Raw genomic sequence first — 16,910 nt, 5'->3', positions numbered from 1 at the left:
TATGTGTTAATAATGTACTGTTTAGTTGGGACAGGCTCATGAAAAAGGTGATTCAAGAGGCACACAATGTGGTTAATTCAGTTTGGAGACCGAAAATGGCGACTGCTAAAGATACAATCAGCTGCATTCTTCGCCTCCTGACTTTCTTTTCTACATTGTCTATTGTTCTGGGGCTCGTTTTGGAAGCTGTGTCTAATAATGGGAAACCTTTTTCCATGAGAAAAGAATCCAATAGAGTACCTTCCATCAATGAACTGTGTAATGTGAACTACCATATCAATAGTGAGGGGAAGTTCTCAGCAAAGTGATGAACCTGTTTTTAACTTTGAATCTGTAACTACATGAGCTCAATAAGCCAGTGGAGCAGAAACCTGTACAAGCATGTTAACTATTAATTTGATGAGTGGAGAAGGCTGATAAAGCAGTCACTGTTGAAAAGAATGCCCCCATAAAACACTAGAAGTGGTCTTCACAGGTTACCACTGTTTTATATCAAACTGTCACCACCAGATCTGAAAATACTTGTCCAAGTCATTTTGGGCTGCATTGCACAACACAGCAGATTGTAAAGGAGAAAAGCCTCTGTTCAAAAGAATTACCTCAAAGCATTCTTCACATTTTATTAAGTACTAGTTTTTGTTCCGTAAAGTACAAGTTTAGTGGTTTCATTCACTGTCATGGCAGCAGTGAAGGGCCAAGCCATTATCCTGGCAGGGGTGTGGACCAGCACAGAGAAAAGCCCCATATTAAAATGTGGCTCCACTGTTTTGTTGTGCTCTGGTCTGCTGTCGTGCCAGAGGCTTGAACTGTGCCTTTTTGGGATCAAAGGAGAGGGCTCTTGTGTCTACTTCAGAAGTTTCAGTTAATCATTTTGGTCAGATTTTATAGTTTGATTCAGTGTACATTATATTTAAAAAAAAAAAAAACTCGATCTTTAGCTGGATCGAAAAGATCCTTTGGCTAACTTGTGAAATCCCGTGGGAGAAAAAAAAAAACATGCTCATAAACAGGACATGCACTCATCACTGTAGTTATTCATCTTAGTTATGTGGACAGACAGTGTGTTACCAGAGAGGAGGAGTTTGCCGCTTTTCTCGGAGAAACCTCATCAACAGTGGTGGGATTTGTGGAAGTCATCAACCATCCTCCAAACACAGGCCCTGGAAAAAGACAAAGCTTTTATGGTGTTGCTCCCTGTTTTTATGCCAGAGCCACGTTCATTCATCTGTGGACAAAGGATTTGGCTCTGTACTTTTGACTTTAAAGATGAATCTGGCGGCAGTCTATTTGTCTTGCTGCCAGCAAAATCAAAATCAAAAACAATATGGGAAACCAGAGAGAGAGAGAGAGTGAATAGCATCCTGTGTCAAAACAAGTTGAAACCTGATGTTTGGAGGATATGCCATATGGCAGTGATGTGACAGTATGAGCTATCATGGGTGTGGTGCAGGACTTGTACAGTGGAAAACAGGGTTTGAATGTGGAGGAGGAATCAGTGATTCAAATGTAATGCGTAACGCCCCAGTCACATAGATAACATTGAATTATGAATTATTGAATAGTTCTTAAGGATATTCCAGCCTAGACCAAACTGGGAGACCCTCTGACTGACATTGCCATCCATAGATCCACAGCGCTATCATTGTTAAAATTTTGTGCAGTGGCTTTGGAGGGATCAAACTCGTCAAACTCACAATACAGGACATTATTTCTTTGTGCCTAATCCCTCCATAGTAAACGCACTGACTTCCTGTTTGATACAAACCAGTCTCTGGCTCATTAAGCAGCTTTGAAACCATATAATCACGAAGTACATAACAATGTCAAATAATTAATCCAGTTAGTTACTGATTTATATAATAAGATCATGAATAACCAGCTTTACTGGTCATCATCTGTACATACAACAGCTCTTTGTAAGGTGCAGCCTCACTACAGGAAGCGAAGAGGCCAAAAAATGACATCAGGAAACGTGCTGGGTGATCTTCCAGCCCTCCCTGTGTCAGAAAGTTTTCCTCTTACTAAAACATTGATTCCTCCTTTTTCAAATCTGTTTTTTTCGCTACACAAGCAGTACCACACCCATCCTGGCTGATGTCATCACTGTCTGCATACCTTGAAAACACATTTCCAAAACATCAGGTTCTAAGGAACTTGTTCTCGCACAGAATCCCACTAAAGCATTTTTAAAACTATCTAGTTGTCTTTCATATGTGCAGAGCATTTGGAAAGTTTTCTTTAATGTGTTCTTTGATTTACAATTAAAATATGAAAAAGACCAAAACTGGAGCTATGAGGATTTCATCTGACAGCACAAAGATGTTTCTATCCTGTTTGTGAAGAACAGGAACATGTTAATAACATGCTTTTATGCTTTCATTGATGTACAGTAAAAAATGAATGAAGAGCATCATGATGTTGTTGTAAACACATATCAGCATCAAAGCGACTTTCATACACAGGCTTGTGTTTAGAAACAATTGTGGCCCTTCATATAAATGTATTCTTTACATGCGCTGGTGTGTTACATATACATTTCATGTAGACACAGGAGTGCACATCTTTTAGGTTGTCATTCACAATTTATAAAAAATTTATAACTCCTTTTATTAAGCGTTTGTGCACATAAATACACATAACTTACATGTACTAATTAGTGTTTATAATGAACAAATACTTCACAGCACACAGTAGTAGTTAATTCTAACATAAGGTGGTGAATTACTTGGTCAGAATATTGTCTCTTTGCCAGCCTTATTAGTGAATATTCCTGCTCATTCTGCCCCTCAGTCCCTCTTTAACCACATTTCCACTTTCCCAGGCCCTCTGGCTTCTGATTTTTCTCCTATCATTTCAGATCTTGCCACTCCCATCTGCTGTGCAAACACCTCATTCTCCTCACCCGACTTTCCCCGCTCGTCCCTCATTCCTTCATCAGCCACTCACATCTGTGCCAGCACAGATCTAGTGTCTCATTTCAGTTCAGTTTCAGATTTTTGTATCTGACCTGTTCCTATATCCTACTCACCAATCAGTCTGCATTTGGGTCCTATTCCTGTCACCCTGCACACACCAGCTGTGGAGGAAGACGGCTGGAACTGAGCCGAAAGCTTGTCATGACAGAACTGCACTCAGGACTAATTAATCAAAACATTTTAAGCCACAACATTACAAACTTAAGTGCAAATAAAATGTAACCTTACATAAGATAATGTATCTGCATCTTATCTACTGCTTAATGACTTCAGTTGGATACACGCACAGTGTTTTCATCTTGACTGATGATTTCCAGTATTACATACTCGAGTCCGTGTATATTATTACACATCCTGTAAACTATGTGATTTCATTATTAAAGTGAATGTTTTATGTGTGTCATAAAACATTCATTAAATGCTAATACAATCATTTGTAAATGTATAAAGATCAAATATATACTTAGATGCTCTTAGAACTACATGTAGAGTTTCATTCATTACGAGTATGTAGAGATTTACAGACATTTTTGGAGGGTTTACTTAAAATGTGACTGAATTGGATAAATTTGATGTCATTTAAATGTCAAAAATCAACTGGTCTCTTTCAGGAAGTTTTAAATCAAATACAGTGTATTACAGCTGGACATCAGCTGGCTCCCGTTATATTTAACCTTTGAAGATTGTGTTCTCATCACCAGCACTTATGGTGTGTCAGGACACAAACAGGAGGAAATTCATCTATCAGCCCTACACGAAACCCTCTTTTTCCAGTCCGTTCCAGCCATGTGGTAAAGGGAGGAAATGTATTACTCAACACGCACACACACACACAGACTAACTCATGTTTATGTGGCATTGCAGAAACAAAAAAACACCTGACTGGAGCAACGTATACAGTGGCATATCTAGCTTTGTTGATGATTCATGTAATTCTACTGGACCCATGACAAGGTTATACAGAATGTGGCAAGTGTGGTGAGAGTGGTTATGGCACAACAGACTTTGCTGTGGGAAACAAAAAAAAAAAGAAAAAGACATAAGAAAAGAAAACACTAAGAGCTGGTTAAAGACTTGAAGCTCCTCTTTAAAGCTGTTCTCATGAATAGGGTGGATGGAGGTCTTTCAGCTTATGACAAACAAGACGTAAATGGTTCCCACTACGGCCTCAGCATTAGACTGGAAACAGATGTTAAGCGTGACTACCCTACCATCAGTGTGGCAGTGATCTCAAAGTAAATGTTTACATGCTTTTAATAGAGTTGCTCTTAGTGTAGGCATTTCTGCCAGTATAGATAATTTTTACTCGTGTAGCCTACTTCTGTAGAAAAAAGTGAATATAAGACCATAAACATCAGCGATAGTGTAGCTCTGGTCATTATGTGCGCCTTCATCATTCAGCACTGATTTATCATTAAACATACAGCGCTTAGCTTTAACAAACTTTCAGTGGTAAGCTGTGCTAGGCTGCTTCTGATTTTCAAGGACCAAACTAGCAAGTGTCACTTTTACAGTGATCCTATGTCACTTTTGCTTAACTATCAGCCGATTTAGCTCTAAGTACTAATTCCATAATAATGAGAAATGGCATAAAGGAGCTGCTGTACTTCTTCAGTAGTGTTTGTCAGGTGGTCAAACAGCACCTGAGACTCCCAAGACCCCACAACTGCTGTGTACAATTCCTGTGAAATTCAGAAGCCGACAATCTGATATTCACTCATTTCGTGCAGCAGTTGACCACACAAGTGTGGAGGACATTGAGATTGTCTCTCTTTATGTGGACAAATGTGTGCCATGAAATGAATGCACTCCCCTTAATGTGGCCATTATGATCAAACATTTTTGCCTTCCTACATGACTGGATGACATACCATACAGATGGTAAGTAGAGAAGGTTAAGAAGTCAGCCAAATGACTATCTCATATCTATCTTAAGATTTCTAACAATAGCCACTATAAATCACTGGTGGTAATTATGGTTGAAGTAGTACCAACTCTGGGAATACTGAGTAGAGAGAGGTGAGTTTTAACGCTTATAAATTCTACTTTTCATTTGTAAGAAAATATCTGTGGGTTTTTTTTCCAAGTCATTTAGTCTCACTTTGAAGTAAAACCCTTTTACTTGAGAAAAGTGTATTTCCTGTATTTATTCTAACAGTGCTTTTAAATTCTGTGTGTGCTGTGACCAATATGTAATTTTAATTGTTGGTACCCCTCCAACATCTGCTGAGGTCAAAGAAAATTCTGAATGTAATATTGCGCAACCTTAAATACCAGATACTTGCCACATCAGGGTGAGGCAGGCACAACCACTCAAAGCTTTGCAGAATCAGGAATTAATGATGCTGCTGATGATGTCACGTTCAACTGAGACACTCCTTATGACTCACTCCAAAGAGAAAAACCATTGAATAGGTTAATAAACAGTTATGTTAGTGTTTGCTGTTGATATAGCAACATGTTCTGCTATGAATACATCCTTACCCATTTGGCCTCTTGCAGACACCAGAGATAAAAATAAGGTCATGCTGGGAGCAGGTTAGTATTTCAGTATTTTAGGCCTTTTCAATTTAGATTTGACTTAGCTCCACAACACTTCTGTTTGAGAAGGTCAGTGGGTAGAGGTGGATCACACAAGTTGAGGATTTTTGGAAGCTGTAAGTAGACTTTTCAGTTTCTGGTGGTTTAACAGTGTTAAATGTTGCTAAATGTGACCTGTAATTCATAGCTAAACTGTAGAGGAGCAAAATGCTCCAAATCTCCACTGAAAACCCGGCTGATACAGTGACAATCACTATATTTTGTTCTTCATTTGCACGTTTCAATTCAATTCAATCATGAATTCAATTAATTTATATAATCACATCCAAATCAGTTGTCTCATGACACTTTCTAATTTGAGCAGGTCTAGATCAAACTCTTCAATTTGATCTTTGGAGAGACCCAACAAAACCCAACAAAACTCAACACAATGCAGAACAATTCAACAGCACCACAAACTGCAGCCTCCAAAAGGATCGTACAGTTGAATCAACACCTCTCTAAAATAGTTTTAACAACAACAACAAAAGATTACACCCTTCATAAAACTACAGATCTTATTTCAGGACTACTGTAATAGACTGCTAGGTGTACCTAATAAACTGGCAACTGATTGCAGGTTCATAATTGCTTTTTCTGTTAACCTGCCGTTAACCTTGACACTGTGGGTTAATCATTCATACATTTTAATCCACGTGTTTCACTCATTTATTCAAAAAGACAACCTCATTAATGTGTATGTCAGCGATGTGACATGTAGAGGGCAAGAGGGTCGGGAGTTAGTGGCCCTTATTCCCCATAGTCCCCATGTAATGGTGCATGAGAACATAAGGCAGGCATGTATTAAAAGATTACAGGCTATAATTAAATTGAACTGAAAGCACAGAAATTCTAAAGGCTTTCCTCTGTGGTCTGGGGTTGAAGAAAGCGACAGGTTGTAATTAGAAATGGTTCAGTCACAACATATGTCAAGTCTCTCTTCCTTAAGGCCAAACAGAGGTGGCAGTTAAATAACCCAAAAACAAAATAAACTTTAACATTACATAATTCTATCAAAAATAAAGTAACAATTTGTTACCTTTTTATTTTAAAAAAAGTAATTACACTATCAACATCAAGCCAAAACTGCTTCACTTGAATAATGACATTTTAATGAATGAATCAAACCAGTTTTGCTTTATTATTTGAAATACAGTATGCAGCTATGGACAGCATGCTAACTTAGCTACAATTTTGCAATGGATGGATACATGGCTCTGAACTACAGAAGCATTTAACTAGATGATCTTCATCATCTGTTCCTGGAAGAAAAGGACAGGACAGGACAGGACAGGACAACTGTAGCTGGAACTTGCACACAACACAGCTGAGGTTGAAGAAACTGAATTCTTAAAAAGGCACTAACAGAACACACAAACACACTAACAGAAGTCAACTCAATGTAAAAAAGCCATGCTTTGTTCCATAGTTTGTTGGTCTTGTATCATCCTGCAAACCTTCACTGTTTCTATGATTTTTTTTAAAAAAAACTTGGGCTTGGGTGATAGCATGGCTGGCAATTCAATGCTGCCATCTTGTGGTACTTCAAGGAAACCCACTGTGAAGCTGCTGAAGAACAAGCTTTGCTGATAGTCCCTCCACATTGTAACCGATTTCAAATGGTGCTAGACATGATGGAAACTCTGAACACCAGAGGAAAACGGTCAGCCTTGGTGAGAGGGCAGTCAGGTGCTAAGGACCCTGGACTTAACAAACATCTTCTTTCCTTCCGATCACTGGAGTACGGACACGCAATTGTCATTATCAGTAGATATCCTCACATTATTCATGACTGAAAAACTGCAGTCCTGAACTAAATGGCAACTTAGTGAAGAGGTTGTCACTGTCATCATTCCTGAAGTCTGTTCCCGCTCAAGAACACCGATTTCAAATGGTGCTAGATGGGATTTTATACTCTAAGACACCATCTGAAACCAGTTCCCTGGGGAGGATGTCTTAAGGAAAAAATGTATAAACACTTTTAGCAGTTACGTCCCCTTCTGCAATTAGAAAAAAAAACAAAAAAAACCCATTACTGTCTAAATTAATCATCGTATTGCATGCATTTTACCAACTAAATTATTCTAACACTATTAATAGGTATGGTAATAGCATGTTACCCCAGACAAAAAATGCTATACAGTTAGCTCAATAACTGATTTGTGTTTGTCCTGGCAGCCTCTACAGAGACGAACAAATTCCAGCTCTTTAGGTCCTCAGGTCTGTTCTTCTCATGGCTATTTGGTAGGTAGACCTCTGATTCCTTAGACACACATTAAAAATGTTTATTTGCCTACGTAAACTTTCACAATTTGTTGAAACACTGCCTTCAAGTTCAGGCGTGGTGTTGAAACTGCATGAAAAAATGTTTGATAACCATCATCTCAGCTTTTGGTTATTTAATGGGAAACAGAATATCCACCTGCTTTATCGCAGGTGGGTAGGGAAGTATTTGTGCAAATAAAAATTTACTGACTACAAAAACTAGTACTAGAAGTTTTGTGTTATTCCTTAACAGCTGGATTTATAGCTTTTTCTAAAGACAGAGACAGACAGAAAAGGAACCAGAAACTCTGGAAGATGCAGACTCTTAACTGGTACTGGGACCACTGAGAAGAACCACTGAGTCATGGCCAGCTACTAAGAATGACACAGCATCTAAACTTCTTGCATTACAAGTGCGTCAAATGTACCAGGTCTCAGTGTAAAAGAGAGCACGTAGCAGACTGGCACCAGAGATGAACCCTATGAATCAAAAAAAGTGCCTATGAATCATACCGGGGAAAAATAGATCTTCTTTGTAATGCACAATAGGATCCTGTGTCCTCTCCTGGGTCCGCCTCTGGCATCCAGTCCCATTTCTGGTCCAAGTGGGGTTGACTGTGGTGCAAGATGCAAAAAACCAGATCCTGAAATAAGTAAAGATTCATTAGTATGAACCCCTGTTGTCCGTCCCTGTGAGTCACACAGTACAGTAAGCCTACAGAGAGCTCGTTTGAGACTATCTCCGTCACTGTTCTGATTTTCTACCGAAATGACAGCACAATATGAGAACAATTAATGTGTAAACTCACTGTTTTCTATTTGTAGATGTGGCATTAAAAGACTGGCATTAGCTGTCTTGTCAGTGTCACAGACTCTGTTGCCCTGTTGATGGGAAAAGGTGACGTAGCAACTAATCCAAACCCTTCATGTGTCTTTCGAGGACAATTTCCTTGTCTGTCACTCCTTAATCCTCTTCACCTCTTGTTTATGTCTTGGTTTCTGAAACAGTGCAACTGTAGTTGTACGGATTGGTTATTTTTTCGCCACTGACAATAAAATTTGGGCATATATCTTGGCTATGAACATGTACTTTGAAGTTTAAAGGTTAAAATACGCTCTATTTCGACAAGCACTCCCAGTATTTACGTAAATACAGTGTCAGCTTCGAGAACAACAGACTGTAGTTTGAAGGCCACAACGCTGCTTTCATCTGTCGTCTCTTTGTTTTCCCTATTCTGACCGCTCCCGTGTAACACTGCTATTCGTGAACTCTGTATCTACCTCTCTCTTGCTCTCTTGTTCATTTTACTACAAGCCCTTTTTGCCGACTGTTGTGTGCGCAGAGGCTGCCTTCTGCAAGGCATTTTTTTCTGCCAAGTCACATGACCACTACTGCTTGTTAAAGGCGCATCAGCCCATTTTAAAACCAAAATAAAAATGAACTGTTTTAATTTAGAGTCACTGTATGAAACTTTATGCAGTGTTCATCTTGAGCGACAAATCACAGGGTCAGACGCTACCAAAAAAAAATAAAGTTTTAAAAATAGGCTAGAGATGCAAATGACTAATCAAATGTGTCTGATTTAAGACAGCCATGACATCCTTTTGGTTCACAAAAATAAGCTAAACAGATCCCACTCTGCATCAGGCAGAACAGACTGTTAGAGGCCAAATTATGTCACAGGAAGAGCCACTGGGCTGGGTCACATTAGACTAGATGACGTAAAATGAACACTGACTGCCTGTATGTGTGTCAGAGTATGTGTGTGTGTGTGTGTGTAACAACCCGGGGAGGGGGTGGTGCATGTGTGCACGTGCAAATAGGGTAGGTGGTTAATCCTCTTAAAGATTAGAGGTCCTAATTTATCAGGAGTGAGAGACGCAAACTCATCTAGGTAATGTGTTTTTAAACTACTGCTCAACAATCAGGGAAAGCTACGGAATAGCTTCGCTTCAGATTCTCATAACATTCTTATTACATAAAGAGATAACTAAGAAAGTAATTAAGAAAAAAAAAACAAAAGTGTATAATGAAGATTTAAGGTGTGCTTGTAGGGTCATGATGGAGAGTAGGTTTCCAGGAAGACATAGAAAACCTGGCAGTCATGAGAGGTTTCAGTACAATAGCTTACAGTTGGGTTTTTTTTTACCCATCCCACAGCATGTGAGGTGTCGAGCTGCTAATGATACCTGCGAATGAATGCTGCCTCACACTTGTCTATTAATACATCATCATCTAGCGAGGACTGCTCCAGGTTTAATTTTAGCACTGTCACCTCTTGGCTCTGTGCCACCTCCTATTCAATAATCTGTGTGTAGGAGGGATCTTTTGTTAAAAGGCAGTGTCTCCCTCACCATTTTCTCTGATGTTCTATGTGGGCTACAGGTGATGCTGCCTCCCCCCCTGCCTCCCCCTGCAGTAAACACACCCATCAGTAGATTCACACTGCCTCTCCTCAGGAGTCTTGCTTGCTGCATCTTGTTTTGGCCTGACAGCATCTGCTGAATTGCTTTTGCTCCAGCTGAAAAAGCAAGGATTGTTTTGTTTTTGTTTGTTTTGTTTTGTTTTTTTTTGTAGCACTTGTTAACAAGATTATTGTGAAATTTCTCCAAGAACTCTGAATAAAACTAGGCTGAGCACATCGCCCATTTGTACTGGGCTCTTCTGTTTGTTTGATTTGAGAGGCAGTGCCCCTCCCTGAAAGAACAGCAAAATAACTATCGAGGTCATGTTTCCTTGTCTGAGTAAGTGGGTCACTTGTTCTACTGGTCAGCCCTAGTAGACATGGTAAACATTACAACTGTAAAGACATGACACAGTCAGTAAAAATATTCAGATGAGTTGATTTTTCATTTCCATATTTTCAAAGTAATGTAAATAAGCTCAATGGCTCTGCTGAAAGGCCATTCGTGACACTATTTCAGTGATCAGCTTGTACTTCTTCCCATGACCTTTACCTGTTTGTTTCAAAACTACCGTAATGACATTCCCTCGGGAGTCAAGTTTCTATTCAGTACACATAATTAAAGTTCTAATGCTCCCCTTCCCTTCCCTCCCTTTCTCATTTTCTTGCCAATGGTTCAGCAACTCATGATGTCTACTGCTGATTCACCCATTGACCGGACAAATCCACTTGGCAGGAAGGACTTTACTCCTTCTGTGTGTCTTATTTTCACGTCAGAAGCTCTGAGAGGTGAGAAAGCACTTCATCTACTGTCCCTCTGGCAGGTAAGCAGCAGGATGCACCACACCCTCCTTCACTAGGGTCATAAGGTAGGTATGAGTGGCCAGCAACCATGTCAACAGCAACAGTGTCATCACATCAGGCAGGTCAGTGTCCTATTGTGTTCTGGCAGGTGTGCATTACAAGGTTTCGTAAACAGAGACAAAATGGCTCTCTCACAGCAACAAAAGCTTTAAGGACTACAAAACTACAACTAGAGAAGGCTCGAGGATTTGAGTAATTTACTTAAGTTACATAATGACAATATATTCATCCATGTCATCGGTACAAAACAGGATGAAAGAAATAAAAAGAGCTTAAGTTTATAAAGACTGAGTGTTCATGGAGAGATGAGGGATACTTGCATGTCAACATCCCTTTACATCTGATGATTAAACCCAAGAATTGAGGTGCTCAATAGCCCCCCCTATATTTGGGAACTAGAGCTTGTTTTCATCATACCAAGTGCGCACTAAAAAGCCAGACTACTATTAAGGACCTACGAGGAACTCTGTGACGCAGCAAATTGTGTTGTTGTTTGACACCTGAACGATAAATCAAGCTGCGTCACCACTGTGTCGCCACCTTGAAACTCAAGTTTTTCATTCCTCTCAAATTACCCAAAACAACTACAGAACAACCCTCCGTGCGTCAAATTGTTAGCATGTTTGGAAAGTAACTATATCTTGCTTTATTTTAAAAAAAAGTGTCGTATTTTCCTATCCACACTTAAAAAAAAAAGACGATGAGGCCATGAGGTGTTAAATGATCGTGCCAATATGAACTGCGTAATATCGTCCTCTCCCACACCAGGATTACGCACTATTCATCTCTTGCGCAGCATCCTATTCTGAGCTCTTCCTTCACACGCCATCCTCGCCGATTCCAAGCTTTGTTTACACCATCGTTTAAACATTAAATTCGGGCACAACTGAAGTTCTAGAACAGGCACAACTACGCTGCCATGCTGTCGCGGCATGCTTCACCATCGCAGCGGAAATTCCCTTTGGATTTCATGTGGCTTGTCGTTCCTTCTCGCTGACGCAGTTTAATTTACCTGTTGTCATGTCGATGATGAAACACCCATGATTAGAAAAGTGTTGTGAACCTGTCTCATCAACAAGCCCCCGCGTATCGTTTGCCTACAAATAAAGGACTTTTATTTTCTTTCTTTCACCGTTGTTTATACTTTTACAACAGTGCCGCTGGGCTTTTATTGTTACCCTCTTACAGCACTCGAGTGGTTATGAATTCCATAGTGGTATTCTCAACGCAAAATACGCAGCATTATGTCGCTCTCGCCTTATAACAGCATAAATAACTTACGTGTTTATCCCAAGCCCGTTTCCCTCCCGTGCCGAAAGAGACTCATCCATTTTCCGGCCGGTGCCGCTCAGACCCGGTCCTCGGTGAATGGACAGTCAGTCGGATTCCCTTTTCTGCCTTATTGTCGCTATTATCAATCACAGAGCGCACGTTTATCACAGTGCATCCCCCTAACAATTTTCCACAGCGCAACACGGGAACCCCGCCCCTGACACTCCCCCAGTCGCTGGTTGGTCGGGCGACTGAAGAGTCTTTTCTCATCGCCAGAATCACATGTGGCTGACGCATGTTTACAAACATCGGTGAAATCACATGGTAATGGGCGCCGTTTTACCGTAAACTACCTCACTTTGACGCAGCTACTACATGTCGTGCCGAAAGCGTATTGGTTTATTTGTTTTGTTTTGTTTTTTAAGTGACACAAAGAAAAAGGAAATAAATATTTCTCTTTACAAGGACAGCGACAGTACATAGGTTACCACAGCCTGTCTACAGCTACATAGGATACGTAAGGGATATTAAATAACTCACGCGGATAGAAAGGAACCGCAGTCTCAGTTGTTCCAATATCAACCTGGCATATTAGTAAAAACGAATACATGCGAAACGGAAATTGTATTCATTTTGTTTATTTTACATATATATCGATGTATACAAAAAATGGACTGTTGCCTAAATTGCAATGCCGTTTTTTGAACAATAGATGGCAGTGTAATACTCAAATATGACTTGCTAAAAAGAGATTCGTGTCATGCTTTTAAAAATGTTCCCACTGTGACCATTTAAGACTTTTCGCAATGTGCATGATCAGACACTGTAGTGCTTCACTATACATTCTATGCAGGTTATAGCCTACTTCGTGTCGAATTTACAGCTACTGGGGCTACGTGGTGCTATTTTCTGTTTTTTAATAAATATACAATATCCATTCTCGCACACGCAATAAAAGTCAAGAAAAGCCATACACTGAGTTGTATTTCTTTACCTTCACGCGCCGTAAATCTTGCCTTGGGTGTAATTTGCCTTGGCTGTAATTTACGGTAATTGTCGTCCGTCACTGCTCCACTTGACTGTGCCTTACGGTAATTGGCACGGTTACGTCACTGACGTTTTGGCGCGATTGCGTGAGACTTCTATAAATCAAAGCGAAGGAAATCTTATATATAGGGCGTCCCTTGTTACAAACTCTCATATTCTTCCAAGTAAGTGCACCCGTGTTTAAATGTGTCTTGGAGTGTGAGTCTGACAAGAAACAGAGCACTAAAAGTAGTGTTGGTTTCACTTTAATGCAAAAAAATACAAAAGGGTTTAGTGTTGCGGAAAAGACGAATTTCAATTTTAAGTATCCAACATGGGCTCGGTGGGACTAATCAGGATCTGTTTGTCCCTGTGGTTTTATAACAATAACCAGTAGCTGAAATGACAAAGACCTCCCTGTAGATGGAGATACAGCATATAAGATTTGTTGTGCTTTACTGGAAATACATTTAACACAAGTATCAAGTTCTGCTCTACTTACAATCATATTCTCCACGGGTTATTTTTCCATGCAGTCAGCCTGTTAGTGTTACTATTACTTTTCTGTCTTGCATTCTTGCACAGTAGCCTGTAGTGTTCCTGTGTGCAGCAGTGGAAAGTAAATTATTTCAGTAAATTTACCCCCTGCAATACTGTGAATTGTACTGTGAATATTTACATTTTACATTAATTTAATTATGACTGTGGATGGATGGACTATGGATAATTAGTATTTTTGGTTAAACTATCCACTAGAATTAAAATAGTCAGCTCCAGTCTTACCAGCCACATCACTAAAATTCTTATGACTCTGTGATTATAGTCCAGTTACTGCAAGTGGTCATGCTTGATAATGAGTGCTTGTACTTTTAAGAGCTGAGTACAATTTGCTTAGAGGTTAGGTATTTTGTCTTATTTCTGAAAGAAAGCTGTATCTGATCATGTCTTGCAAAGTTTGGGGATGCAGCTCAGGTGTTAGAGTTGGTGGTGTGATCGTTTGTTTCCCAGATTGCTCCCAAAATGTGCAGATATGTAGCAAAGTAAGTATAGTAAACGGATGGAAAATTAGTCGTGAAAGAAGTGTAGTAAAACATGGAGGCAATAAGCGGCAGCCCTGACAGTGTGCCAAATGACAGATTTGATGTTGGTGTAAACACACTGGTTGGAATTTGTTGTAAAAATAATCTTCAGTGATGGAGTGATGCAGCCTTGTTCAGAGTGACTGCCGAGCTGCTATCAGCAAACAACACAGTGACCTTCGCACCCACTCAGTTTTACAGCAGTGGACAGTGGTAGCCTCTAGCCCAGTGGGCCTGCTAAGTGAACTGTTTGAGCAGACATGTATAGGCTGTCAGAGTGTAACAACAAGGGTTGAAAAAGGTCACATCAGCTGGAATGACAGAAGTGGTTAATTTGCTCTGGCTACATCAACTACACACACACACATAGCCAGGCTTTTTGCACAAGCATGCTCCCTCTCCAGAGTATCCACGCCCAGAATAACAGATGGCATGACCTTGTGACCATGTGTTGTGTGATTGAATCTTATCGGCAATCAGGAGCCCACAAGTCATTGCCTTTTTTCTTCCAAAACACTCTGGACCATTACTGCCAGCAACAGCAACAACAACAATCCTTTGTTGTTAAGATATAGATTTAACACAAACAATTTTTTATTTTAATATAAAGGAGATCGACAAATACACTATGTTTACTATTTATTTTCTAACTCTTTCCTTTACCCATTACATCATTGCATTGTATTACATTTACAAAACACATTTTGGCATTCATGAATAACATACTATATTTCTATATTTACTGCACTAAGGATTAGTATATTTATTCAAGGGAATATGTCACATATTTACATCTTGAGAGTGATTAGCAGATAATGACCCATCATGGATGTGTGTATACAGTATGTGTATATATATATACGTGTGTGTGTATATATTAGAGAATTTTTTTTCTAATGGATTAAGGAAATTATATTATTAGTGGCTTTATCTTTTCTTCACATTTGCATTACGCTGTCTTTATTGCTTCTCTAATCAAAAATGCAAATAGCATACCCTCATAGAACGAAAATGTTCTCTATTATTTTGAACTTTAATATTTTATGCATTTTTTGGTATATGATCTGTCATGCACTTACACAGAAATGTATCATGCAAATCAAGATGTACTTGAGTATTTAAATAGCAGAGAAAGTTGAGTTTGTCTGCACAATCCCAGCTGTCCCAGTGCTGTACCTCCAGTGAGAGGGCCCCACAGTAATGATTCCACGCAGGCTGTGGCATCTCTCCTTAGTTCCAGGCCTGGTACTCCATGTTGTCCCCGTTCACCCACAGCCAGGTGTTAGCCAGCTAGCGCAGACCAGTCCACACGTGATCTGTCTGGGCTTCCATGCTAGTCTGCAGGATTTTAACCAGAGCAGATTCAGAGTGCATGCTGACCAGATCAGTGTGCTGGTGGTGACAGTGCTCTAACGCCTCCTCCCACATCTTGTTTTCCTTCATCAAAACCAGGCTACTTTGAAAAAAGTGAAAGTGAAATTTGTCCTCTTCGCAGTTCATTTTGTGTCACCCACCTATTTCTTCACCTGTGTTCTTCAGTCCAGACCATTTAAAATACGATGCATTTCCCGCTCCTGACCACTTCCGCGAATCATTGGTGTCTTTGTAAAGATCGATCCAGGCATGCCAGAAGGGTACCTGTTTCTTGAGAAGTTCTTTATCTTCTTCCTTGTTGCTGATTTAAGACAGATCAGTGTGATGCTCTTTGCAGAATTTCCTGGCCTCTGACCATGTCTTTGCTTTGAGAATGAAGGTATTCTTCCCAAAGAGAGCACAGAGTCACCTCAAAGAGACCTGTGACAATGAGAAACCTGAAAGCACTTTTCCTCGTACTGAGTTGATGTAGATTTTCTTTTCTCTGTAATTGTCTCTTCCTGTGTTGGGTCTTTACAACACTTGAAGCAGCAGCAAACAAGCAATCAGTCCATACTAGGTTATTATGGAAATACACAGGAAAGCATACACAATTGTACTTATGCAAACTGAGGGCATTCAGATGTTTGCAAATAAGACCCCATGGGATGTATTGACTGAAAATTGTGCTGAATTTGCTGGCAAATATTCATAGCATTCCAAAACATCTGTAAGATTTTTTTTATTTGAAATACTATATGTATAATACAGTAGTGCACAGCTCCAACTCACTGGATCGCTACTGCTGTTCATAGTGGCCTTATTAAATGTGTCTGTCATTAGTCGGACATGAACAATCTGCAGCCGTCACTAAGGTTATGAAATTGTTTCAGTGTAATGCCACAATCGCTCAGACAATACAAGTAAAATTTGCGTTGTAGGGAGTGTCTCGTCCCACCTCTGTACATCTCTGGAATCAGCACTACTCCTCTGACTCCATGGAAGCACGCCACTAATGGAATGTCTTGGATTCCAAATTTGCACATGCAAACTACAGTCTTTAAGTCTGAAGAAATCCCTGAAGAATTTAA

General features: G+C 39.8%; 1 long non-coding RNA gene across 2 annotated transcripts; it reads right to left on the bottom strand.

Moving 5' to 3' along the window:
- Window positions 1-96: 96 nt before the first annotated feature.
- On the bottom strand, window positions 97-12,593 carry LOC124055824. Of its 2 annotated transcripts, none has more exons than XR_006842818.1 (3): window positions 12,371-12,593; window positions 8,334-8,464; window positions 97-1,160 (listed from the first exon to the last, which is right to left on the bottom strand). It is a non-coding gene; the product is annotated as an uncharacterized LOC124055824 (long non-coding RNA). The 2 variants fall into 2 exon arrangements; XR_006842824.1 differs by lacking the exon at window positions 97-1,160 and adding an exon at window positions 6,646-7,555.
- Between the last annotated feature and the right edge of the window lie 4,317 nt (window positions 12,594-16,910).

The sequence above is a fragment of the Scatophagus argus genome, chromosome 3 (genome assembly GCF_020382885.2).
Source record: "Scatophagus argus isolate fScaArg1 chromosome 3, fScaArg1.pri, whole genome shotgun sequence".
NCBI lineage: Eukaryota > Metazoa > Chordata > Actinopteri > Scatophagidae > Scatophagus > Scatophagus argus.
This window is presented reverse-complemented; position numbering and strand designations above follow the sequence as displayed.